The sequence below is a fragment of the Lygodium microphyllum genome, chromosome 13, assembly GCF_053477565.2.
Source record: "Lygodium microphyllum isolate KBCC chromosome 13, Lygodium_microphyllum_v1.1.10, whole genome shotgun sequence".
In the NCBI taxonomy this organism is placed as follows: Eukaryota; Viridiplantae; Streptophyta; class Polypodiopsida; order Schizaeales; family Lygodiaceae; genus Lygodium; species Lygodium microphyllum.
The window spans coordinates 66,810,522-66,816,818 of NC_141147.1; the positions used below are offsets into that span (position 1 = coordinate 66,810,522).

At 44.0% G+C, this 6,297-nt stretch overlaps 1 pseudogene; it reads left to right on the top strand.

Annotated features, from left to right (window-relative positions):
• The first annotated feature begins 220 nt into the window (after positions 1-220).
• LOC148026724 (meiotic nuclear division protein 1 homolog pseudogene) lies at positions 221-832 on the top strand (annotated as a pseudogene).
• The last annotated feature ends 5,465 nt before the right edge of the window (positions 833-6,297 follow it).

Genomic DNA, 6,297 nt, shown 5'->3' on the forward strand with positions numbered 1-6,297 from the left:
GATGAAGACATCGGCATCAACAAACATAATTGCAAAAAGGAGTCAATTGATTAGTCATGGAGATGTCGGCATGGCCGCCAAGTTGAGGAGAAAGCCTGTGGACTGACAGTCGCAGCGCAGTGCACAGGCGGCGTCCACGGTGGTAGACCCATCCGGATTCGAAGTTGAGCATCTCTCTCGGTTGCAAGCAGAACGTATCGTCGCAAATGTGGGAGTGTTCATGTCGAAGAAAAGAAGTCTCTCTCTGGACGAAAAGAGAAGTCAACCTTTATAGATCTTCCATGAAAGCCAGGACGTCTATCTTCTGCGCGAACTGGAGAAGCAAGGCCCAGGAAAGGGGTGGTCAGTCAAACTATGAAGGATGTGCTGCAGACCTTAGTTGATGACGATCTCCTGTTCAAAGACAAGATTGGCACGTATGAATATTTCTAGAGTTTTCCAAGCTCTGCTGATCAGCTGAGACGAGTTCGAGCAAAGCTCGAAGCTGATATAGGAAACTTAAAGTAACAGCAAGCACAGCTTACTAGAGAGATAGAGTGCTCCAAGAAAGGCAGAGAGGATACAGTTGAACGTGAGGCAGCCTAATTAGAACTAAAAGGTACAGAGGAGAGGCATAAGTCTTTGAAGACGGATTTGGAAGTCTATGCGGACACTGATCCTGTTGCTTTTGAAGCTATGAGAAATGGTTGCAAACCTGCCCATACTGTAGTGAACCGTTGGATAGATAATATATTTGCTTTACAACATTGGTATTCTACGAACTTCCCAGATGCAAAAGACAAATTGGAACTTATGTACAAAGAGATGGCTTGGACGGTCTTCTCCAAATGAAAGGGATTGAAGCTACTGTGCTGGGAACAGATACTCTGCAGTGAACCCCAATATAAATAGCTACTTACATGCAGGCATCTTGGTTGGCACATGATGTGACTCAAGTGTAGCTATTTATGTCTGTGGTGCATCTTTAAAGTTAAGGTATTGTGACTTCTTGGTAGAGAATAGTTATATTTACTTGAGCTGCAACTGGCACTTTTTGATATCGTCTTGAGTGGCAGCCATTGTGTCAGTCTCGTTGGAAGCTTGGCAGATCTATTATTGCTCACCAATCTATTCATCTTGTCTATTTGTATGATTGATCGCCAATCCTGAAATTTAACAAGGACTTCTGTGGTTGCGACATAGCTTTCATAAACCCTTCGACAGCATCCATCAGATCTTCAGGATGCACTCATTCGAGCGGCGCCTATAATTCAGGAGGTGCAAGCTAGACCAAGGGGTAACAAAACTTGGTCTTATAATGACCCGAACAGATGAGCATTCAGACCTCAAATGAAGAGAGTTCAAGGTCATAATCAGGGACAAAGAAAGAAAGCAAGGACGAATAACGTCAACAACTTTGTTCCTACCCAAAGTAATCGCCAAAACCTCCGTTATTTCCACTGTCCACTGCAACGAACCTGGTCACTTCAAAAGGCAATGTCCCAAGCTCGGTGGAGGACATCGCCAAGCACCTTTCCAAGGAACAGGTTGTGGTCAAGGAGCCGCTACCCGAGGAAGAGGAAGAACCGCATGCATTGCCAATAGGCAAAGATGCGAAGAAGAAGAAGAGAAAGATCCGACTATGAAAGCAGAATTCGAAAGAGCGATAGTCCATGCCGCTTTACACAAAAAAGGGCCAAATCGCCAGTTCTCGGTGATTCAGACTCCATCGGACTATCAAGGTAAAGGTTTCAAGACCTTGATTGATTGTGGTAGTACACATTCCTTTATCTCACTAGCATGTGCAAAAAGATTAGGAATAACCACAGTAGAAGCACCTACCCTGCTTGTGGAATTGGCAAATGGTCGTGAGGTTACTTGTACCAGGCAAACTGCTAAGGTGGAATTCTTTCTGGAAGGAAAGAAGACTTCGGTTAAATTCAGAGTCATGAATTTAGGTATCCATGAGTGTCTACTCGGAATGGATTGGCTTAGGCCCAACAACGCCCACATTCACTGTGGAAAGGGTCAAGTTTCCTTTCGAAACTCTGAAAGGGAATTAGTCACAACTCAAGGTGAGGCAGGAGTGCCAAGAATCCAATTGGCCAAAGTATCTCGGATCATAAAAGGAGTCAGAAAAGGATTACTTGTTTACTTGATCAAACTCAACAAATTAGATCAAAAGCAAGAGTCTCATGAAGGACCTTCGTGGCTAAAGGAATACGCGGACGTATTCCCTGAAGAGTTGACCGAACTTACGCCTCAAAGAGAAGTGGATCATGAGATTAGGTTAGTACCTGGAGCTGCGCCAATTGCCAAGAGACCTTATAGAATGTCCATACCAGAAGCAATTGAGCTGAAGGAACAACTCAAGCAACTGTTAGATCAGGGCTACATCCGGCCTAGCAATTCACCGTGGGGAGCTCCAGTACTATTCCAGAAAAAGAAAGATGGGACACTTCGACTATGTATTGATTACCGAGGGTTGAAGCAATCAACAGTCAAGAACAAGTATCCTATTCCTAGAATAGATGAGCTTCTTGATCGTCTTCAAGGTGTGAAGATCTTCTCCAATATTGATCTCAGGTCAGGTTACTATCAGATAAGGATCAAGGAAGAAGATATCCCAAAGACGGCCTTCAATACAAGATATGGGCACTTTGAGTTCCTGGTTATGTCATTCAGGCTTACGAATGCACCTGCCACCTTAATGCAAGATATCTTTAGGCCATATCTTGATGATTTCGTGCTTGTCTTCTTCGATGACACTTTAGTCTATTCTAAACAGGAAGAAGATCATGAACCTTAACTTCGGATTGTCCTTGAGACAATGAGGTCACATAAGCTGTATGCAAAAATGAAGAAGTGTGCATTCTTCAAGCGTCAAATTGAATATTTGGGATTCATAGTATCATCAGAAGGAATATCAGTGGACCCATCCAAGGTCAGAGATGTGCTTGAGTGGCCAACACCAGTATTCATCAAAGAGATACGTAGCTTTCTTGGATTGACAGGAAGGTATAGGGTCTTCATCAAAAACTATGCTTTGATTGCAGTACCTCTGACGAACTTACCGAAGAAGCAAACTTCCATTGCATGGTCAACTCCCGAACAAAATAGCTTCGATAGATTGAAGCAAAGTTTGGTATCAGCACCTATTCTAAAACTTCCAGACCTCAATAAGGAGTTTGAGGTAGTAACTGATGCTAGCATTCTTACCTTGGGGTGTGTACTTATGCAGGAAGGTCATCCAGTAGCGTACTCTTCAAGGAAATTGAAGAGTCATGAAAGGAATTATGCTACACATGATCTGGAATTGCTAGCTGTCATCCATGCTGTAAAGCTCTGGAGACACTACCTGTTGGGTAACAAGTTTACTCTAGTAACCGACCATAAGAGTCTCAAATGGATCTTTACCCAGAATGAGCTCAACATGAGGCAACATCGGTGGATTGAAGTGTTGGAGGAATATGACTTTGAAATCAAGTACCGACCAGGGAAAGAGAATGTAGTTGCCGATGCACTTAGTTGCAAGGCATTCCTAAATTCCCTAATCTTGCAGAATCCATCAACGGCCAGATCTCTAGCTACAAAAGTATCTATGCCAAACAACCCTATACTTGAGTTAGCTAGAGAGGAAGCATGCCATGATTTGGCCTACCAATCAATGCTAAAGGAGATCTCTATCAAGGATCAGAATCAAAAGTTGCAAGCTAAGTATCAGGAATTTTCCATTGATAATGGACTTGTCTACTACAGAACAAGGCTGTTTATACCAGCAAGCCAGTCACTTAAGCAGAAGATAATGTGGGAAGCTCATGATTCCCCTTTCGCAGGACATCCTGGCTATGCTAAGACTCTTAATACAGTTAGGAAGAGCTACCATTGGGAAAGGCTCAAAGGTGACGTTCTCAAATATGTCACTGAGTGTTTGTCTTGCCAACGTATCAAAGTCGAACATGTCATGATGCTAGGGAAACTGCAACCGCTTGACATCCCCCAAATGATATGGGAATTCATTAGTATGGATTTTGTTGCAGACCTACCCCAAGTCCAGGGAGGATACAACTCCATCATGGTTGTGGTTGACATGCTTACTAAGGTTGCACACCTTATTCCAGTAAAGACAAACTATAAAGCCTCCGATGTTGCAAGATTGTTTATCAAGGAGATATTCAAGCTACATGGTTTACCCAGAAGAATCATTAGTGACCGAGATTCTCTCTTCACATCACACTTCTGGAGAGCTATCTTTGAAGCTATTGGGACTCAACTCTGTTTTAGCACTGCCTACCATCTCCAAACGGATGGCCAAACAGAGCGAGTAAATCAAGTCATCGAGGATATGCTTAGGGCATACTGCTGTCAAGAGCCGAAGAGGTGGATTCAATACTTGCCTTTGGTAGAATTTGCATACAATGCTTCTTACCAGCAGAGCATTTAGATGACTCGTTTTCAAGCATTATATGGTCATGATTGCAGAAGTCCCCTAAACTTTTCTGATCCAACCTTAAGGGTTGAAGCTTCAAGACAGATGTTGGAAGAGATGGATGACCAAATTAAATCAATAAGACAAGACATACAAGCGGCCAAGGATAGACAGAAGGCATACACAAATTTGAAGCATCAAGAAAGGGTCTTCGAAGAAGGAGACATAGTCTTCATTCGCGTATGCCCTAAAAAGAGTTCTCTATCCTTGGGAGATTGCAAGAAACTAAGTCCAAGGTATTGTGGACCATACAAAATTCTCAAATGCCTAGGATCTAATGCTTATAAACTGCAACTCCCAGAGAACCTAAAAGTTCATAATGTATTCCATATCAGCCTATTGAAAAAGTATGTACCTAATGCTAACCACGTACTTGACGACCAACAAGTTGTAATGCCTAGTCAAGGAGTCCTTGAACTAAGGCCTAACAGGATTTTAGATGTTAGGGAGAGGAAATTAAGATCCAGAACCCTGAGAGAATGCCTTGTCCAGTGGAAAGATTATCCCGAAGAGGATGCCACTTGGATAAATGAAGGTACACTCAACCATCAATATTCCCAGTTTATCTTGAGATGAGGACATCTCGATTCCTCTAAAGAGGAGAGAATGTAATATATCAAATGAAAATTTCTTTATTTTTATTTCACTCCTGACTGTCGTGCTATAAGGGGAGGGAAATATAATGGAGGGCTAAGCTCGTTGGTGGAGCTCGGCGCCTTCCACCACCATGCACACTGACACGTTAGGGGAGGGACGATCCCCCTTCCCTCCCCTATTTAAACTGAGGACGGCGATGTGATTAGGAGGGGGACGGCTCTCTGCAAGCATCACGAGGTAAGAGAGGGGGGGGGGATATTCTGAATTACGGCATTGTGAGAAGGAAAGGCCTTGAGAGGGGAAGGGATGTCCGTGAGTTGCTGCCGGAGAACCAGCCGCCTGACTCTGCCAGTCCTCCCAGCACGCCGCCGAGTCGCATCATGGCCACCATTGGGCCCTAGAAGCCAGCAAGCCGCCGTCAGAAATCATCTTCTCTGCCCTCCACATGTGATAAATCCACTTACAGAAGCTTCTTGGAAGCTTCTAAGGGGAGGGATCTAAGCCCCCCTTCCTATACCTTTTATAAACCTTCCCCCCTCCCGGTTTAAATCCTTTTTAAGGGCCTCCTTAGCCCCCTTTTCCCCTGGTTCAAATCCACCTTAAACCCCCCTGTATTTAACCTATAAACCCCTTGTGTTACCCTTCATATTCCCCCCCCCCCCCCCCTACTATAAGCCCCCTTCCACCCTTCACCTTTTCCCCTTGGCTTGGAACTTACGCCCCCCCCATGTTAAAAATCATTAAGCCTTTTCCTTAGGCCTTAAAGACCCTTTTCCTCCCCGAATGTAACCCCCTATAAGCCCCTTTTATTTGGGCTTCAAAACTATTCACCCTTTTTTTTTTCCCCTTTGTGTTGCCTTTCATCTTTTCCTCCCCTGGGTTTTAAAATCCCTAAAGCCCTTTTCACTCCCTTGTCCAAAGTTTTCCCAAGGCCTCTTCTTATACCTTCTGGAACCACACCCACACACCCTTTTTCCCGTGTATATACCCTATAGGGCCTTTTCTTTAGGCTTTGTAAACCTTTTTCCCCAAAAGAAACTAAGACCTTAAAGGTCTTATTATCCCTCCTCGCGGCTAGACCCTTAACTGTTCCTTGCCTTTCCAAAATACCCTTGGGACTTGATTTTTTCCCCTACTCGAAAAGGAGAAGAAGAGTATTGACGTGCAAGGGAGCGACAGTGGAATTCCGAAAAGGAGTGTAAAGCTGCTTCCACGTTCGAAGGACTACAACT